The sequence below is a fragment of the Papaver somniferum genome, chromosome 3, assembly GCF_003573695.1.
Source record: "Papaver somniferum cultivar HN1 chromosome 3, ASM357369v1, whole genome shotgun sequence".
Taxonomy (NCBI): Eukaryota; Viridiplantae; Streptophyta; class Magnoliopsida; order Ranunculales; family Papaveraceae; genus Papaver; species Papaver somniferum.
This window is the reverse complement of record NC_039360.1, coordinates 145456488-145461852: the sequence shown is the minus strand read 5'-3', so window position 1 is coordinate 145461852 and position 5365 is coordinate 145456488. Positions and strand designations below refer to the sequence as shown.

Here is a 5365-nt window from a genome sequence, read left to right as displayed (position 1 = left end):
AACTTATACTTATATTAACTAAGGAATGCAAGTTTGCAAACTGTGGCTATAAAGTTCATGAATTGATTCGACTGAATCAAATCGTTTTTGCTTCAATTGTGTCTTGTATACTTCTATAATATCTAAGCAAATGAACAACTCTCTAACTAGTTCATTTGAGTCATTTGAACTAGTTATGGTAAAGAAGAATATGGTTGATATGAAAGGTGATCATATGGCTGACCATTTGGCTAACTAGTTCTTAATTAACAAGACACATTAAAAAGCAACACAAAACAAATTTCTTCTTACTTAACTAAAAGTGTAAGTTTTTTTTTTTAATTATTAAAATTACATGGTCTAATATCAGTTAGCACAGGGCGAAATTCAAACCAAATCGAGTGAGAAAACCTCGTACCTTAACGCCATCCTAACCTTCTTCTCTTTCAGTATTTTCATAGCGTGGACTCCTCTCAATGCCAATCAACTAGTTCTACGCTTAGACTGGATTATCTTTTCCGCCGAACTTCCCGACGTTTCCCACGACCATCTTGGATCCTTTCAAGTCTACAGCAGTACTCCACTGCTTTTGGTCCTTAACTGCGTCGACAATAGTCATCCAGAACTTACCAGTTGTTCCAAATCTTTCTCAAGGTGTTCTGTTCTCTAGATGAGATTTTTTTTTTTTTTTTTTTTTTACGTACTAAGTAAGGCAACAGATCACTCACGCCGTAATATCTTCAAAACAAAATAGCGTCAGATTCACCACTGGTTAGTAATGTATATTACTAACACAACTAAAGATATGTATATCACGATATCTAGATAGTGTTCCCCACCTCCAAAGCAATTCGATAAAACCGAAAAAAACCTTCCATTTATCAAAACGGAAATCAAACCATTGGATGATATAAACTGTAAACAATTTGTTTACATCTTAAAATCAAGTACACAGCACCAAAAAATAAGTAAGTACAAAACTCACAGTCCCAAGTGAATCGGAACTGCTATGATACCAAACTGTAACAGACTGGTAAATTTTCCCTTCTAACGGGTTGGATTTCAACCCGTCTAGCAAGGAAAAACCCGGTCACGCCACTTGGATTAAAAGAAATACGTAAAATGCAATTTTCATAAATAATTCACCAGCAGTTTAAACACAAAATTTATCCAAATAATACACAAACGGAGCATACAAAATAATTTAAAAGTACAATTTAAAAATTCTAACTCAAGGCTATATAGCATTTCCAGTCAAAATTTGTTAAGCACAGTTGTCTAAAACGGTAAGATAAAATTTACAACAATGTTATACACAATAAAGAAAGACCAAGCTAAATATTTTGATCCTTTACAAATAAGTGGACATCACCCATGTCTCCAGAAGTTGCTACCAAGAAACATTAGTTCCAAAAGAATACACTCCAAAACAAATAAGAAATCTAATTAAGATATTAGAACACTATTGCCATATAAAGAAACGTTAAGTACAAGTTAAGACATTTGCATTATAAACAAATTAATCAACATGCTAAAAACACAAGTACAAACTGCCAATACATAAAGATTTTAAATATAAAGGAAGTACCAAAATTTATGGATCAGACCCCTTTCAATCTCATAGACTAAAACAAGTTCAAAAATTGACAGTAAGATGGGGAGCATATTGGGTACTGAGTATATTTAAACAAAAACCATTCGACCCCTCTACGACGGATAAACTTTGCACGAAATCCCAGTGTTATGTACATAACATAAATATCACAAAAACATGAGCCAAAGGAAACTTAAGACTACCCAGATATTCCCGTGATATATATATAAGAGATGAGAGAAAAATACCACTTTTGCTCAAACGCTTCATGTCGTAAGCTATTCTCAAGCTTACTGCTTCAATCTCTCTTCGTACTCTGTGGAAAAACAAAACAAAACGGGGTGAGCCCACAGCCTAGTAGGAGTTATAACGGCAATCGAACGTTACGAGATATACAAATAAAATGCCAAAGGTTAAAGCATCAATAAAGCATAAAACTATAAATCTGGAATCCATAAATAAATGTAAAGCATTTGTTCACAAACAATTGTAAGCTGCCATTCATTTAAATTCAGATAAAATTGCTCTATTCTTTCATGGCCAGTGCCACCTTCAGGGTAGTTCTGGTTACCAGCCATCGTTGCCGCAACGATCTTCCGGGTAGCCACCGAGTTGGTGGGGTGCCACTTAGGCCCGACGTTCCTAAAATAGAGTTCTGTAGTTTCCAAATATAGTTGTCAGGAAGGAAACATCCACAAAGCACGTTATGAATCCATAACCAAAACTTACAAATACAAGTATTGGCAGCAATTGCATAAGAACTTAGCAAGAGAACGAGAATCACTTACCACAATATGATATTAAAATTCATGATCAATAGAAAGAATTCAAACTGCTGAGAATGACCAGTACTGAAGTCTACCAAACCAGTATGTGAACAATCATCATAATTATCACAAGAGTACGGAAAGTTCCCATCAAAACAGTAGACCAAAAAGTAAAATGTGTCCTGATTGCCGAGAGACGGAGTCATCAGTGAAATGGCATGGGAAAAACATACTCAAGTGGCTGTAAGTGAATCAAAGAGAACTCAGTAAAGAAGTGAAACAACCTTGTTGATCAGCAAATTTAAAACCAAATTCCCAACCAGTTAAAGTTCATTTGTATCAGAAAAACGAAATTGTGAAAATGATATTTAGTGTGGTGTCCAAAATAGATAACAAAAAAGGAGGCTAAAACTAAAAGTGGACTTTCTGATTTCAAAACATTTCAACTAACCAAAATTCAAATTCAAGGTTTAAAGCAAGGAACCAAAATTAAGGAGCATGAACTAATCGGTAAAGCAATGGGTCTTTTTATAAGGCCGTTCATTTCTTTTAAGTTGAATAGAACAAAATGGATTTTAAAATATCAAGCTAGTGATACAAGACAAATCCATGGCTTGGAATTTTAAAGTTTCAGGGTGGGAAGGAGGTTAAAAAAATACAAAACAAATCCAGTAAATGAGTCTCAAATTATCGGCTATCGATGGGGTTTAAATTCGAAATTCAATGAATCATTTTAACAAACAGAAAGAGGGCAAATTTAAAAATTCAATACAAATCTTGGCTTATGAAGAAAAACTAGCACTTGCATGGATACAAATCATTTCTTATTTCTCAAAGGGAAACATCATCTAAACCATTCAAACCGTCACAGTTCAATAACCAAGGGTTATTATGGAAAAAGGGTGGGATTTCAAAGAAAATAAAGTTCAGTCATTTTATAGGAAAAATGAATTCACAAACTACAAAATCTGTAGCCTGAAATTAAACAAAATTTTGTTAGAAAACACCCAATCCTACTCCCTCGGCATATTTACTAAACAACCATTTAATAAATTTCATGAATCAGGCAAAACAGAAAATGACGAGCTTAACCAAAATCAGTTTGATTTGCACAAGTAAAACAAGAAATTTAAGGGAAAGAAAAACCCTTACCGTAAAAGCTCATTCCACAACAAAAGAACCATTTGCAGACTTGTCCTTGAAACTTCACATCATTAAACAGAAATTTAATCAGCACATTGTGGAACCCGTTTGGTAATAAGATTACAATTCGAAGTTGAGGAAATAATTCCGTACCTCCACGCTACTTAAATTCAAGGATCTAAATCAACTAACGTTTAGTGATTTCTTTCCTTCAATCGCTGATTCACCAGAAGTTAAAGAGAAATAAAAAGGGAAGAATAGTGAAAAGAAAATGGGATTTTTCTTTTGAAGAAATAATAGTTGGTTTTGTAAATTACGAAGACCTCCCTAGCTAGCTCATGTTTGTCACGTGGCACACATGCTAAAATAATTCTAGAGTTCTCCAAGGTACCTACTAATCATGCTCACCAATTGCTGCTTAGGGATGACTACTTAACTAAACAAAGCATTCATATGGGTTGGGCTAGGGCTCAAAGCCCAAGGAAAATATACGTGTCGTTACATCATTACCTCCTAAAAAGAATTGCGTCCCACAATTCAAAATTAAATTGAAGAACTAAGAAGATTACCTTCAAATAGCTTCGGTGTTCAACAAAATTTTAGCGCGAGAACGATAAATTAGAAAGTTACCGCAGATTACGGCATTTTCGGCCTCCCCTTTGGATAAGAACGCCACCTAAACCAGTGTTCGACGCATTGCAGTAAACCTCGTATCCAAGTCCAAATTCTGGGTTCGTTAGTACTGGAGCTATTGTAAGTCTGCGCTTCCACTCCTTGTGAAGACATCAACAAAATCTCTAACCACTAAGACATATTCTCCCGCATCTAGAACTTCGTCACCCTTGCTAAGATGGGAAGGTAAATCCAGGCAAATTTTTTTTTGAGGAACTGATACAAGTCCTAGTTAACCAAACTAAATTTTATAAGAAACCTCTTAATCCAATGCATTAGATAGAAGTGCAAACTTGGCATGAAATCAAATGAATATATTTCTCAAAATATATCAAAGATAATTACTAAGCGAGTGTGAGGTACCAGTTTTCTATATCAAGGAAGTAAACCCAAAGAAGTTCATTTTCATTTACTGCAAGGTTAAAGAAAAACAAGGGACTGTATAATAAAGTGGATAGCAAAAACAAAAAAAAAAAACAGCAATGTTAAAATGTGATTTTTGTTATCCCTTCAAGGACAAAAGGTATGATGGAAAATTAATATATTTCAATAAAGAGAACTGGGCAACCATGGTAGTATACTGCTAAACATCAAAGCAAGTACTGTGAAGGAATGAAATTCCTTTAAAGACAAGTAGGTTAGGCTTATGAGTCACCAAAGATCAATAGCTTTTCAAAAAACCAAGTTCATGACCAATTTCATTACGTTCCGAGTAAAATTTCAATTCAATTCCGCTTTTGGAAATGTCGTCTAATCAAGAAGAAATATGTAGTTTCATAATATTAAATCTTTCAGGGACTTGTAATAATCTTGAAAGAAGAAAAATGAACTCACAATATTTTAATAGACTTATAATACTCTGAACAAAAAAAGAAAACATCATAAACAGGACTGGTTTGGGGTAAGCATCGACAACACACTTCAGTTACGTTTTCCCAATAGGCAAAGAAACTTTTTGCCACCTTCTTAATTAACAAGACACATTAAAAAGCAACACAAAACAAATTTCTTCTTACTTAACTAAAAGTGTAAGTTTTTTTTTTTAATTATTAAAATTACATGGTCTAATATCAGTTAGCACAGGGCGAAATTCAAACCAAATCGAGTGAGAAAACCTCGTACCTTAATGCCATCCTACCCTTCTTCTCTTTCAGTATTTTCATAGTGTGGACTCCTCTCAATGCCCATCAACTAGTTCTACGCTTAGACT

General features: G+C 34.2%; 1 long non-coding RNA gene across 3 annotated transcripts; it reads right to left on the bottom strand.

Annotated features, from left to right (window-relative positions):
- Positions 1-572: 572 nt before the first annotated feature.
- On the bottom strand, positions 573-3754 carry LOC113357618. 3 transcript variants are annotated; one of them, XR_003363731.1, is made up of 4 exons: positions 3637-3754; positions 3493-3544; positions 1822-2581; positions 573-717 (listed from the first exon to the last, which is right to left on the bottom strand). It is a non-coding gene; the product is annotated as an uncharacterized LOC113357618 (long non-coding RNA). The 3 variants fall into 3 exon arrangements; XR_003363730.1 differs by lacking the exon at positions 573-717 and having other exon boundaries at positions 1426-2228; positions 2362-2581; XR_003363729.1 differs by lacking the exon at positions 573-717 and having other exon boundaries at positions 1426-2581.
- Between the last annotated feature and the right edge of the window lie 1611 nt (positions 3755-5365).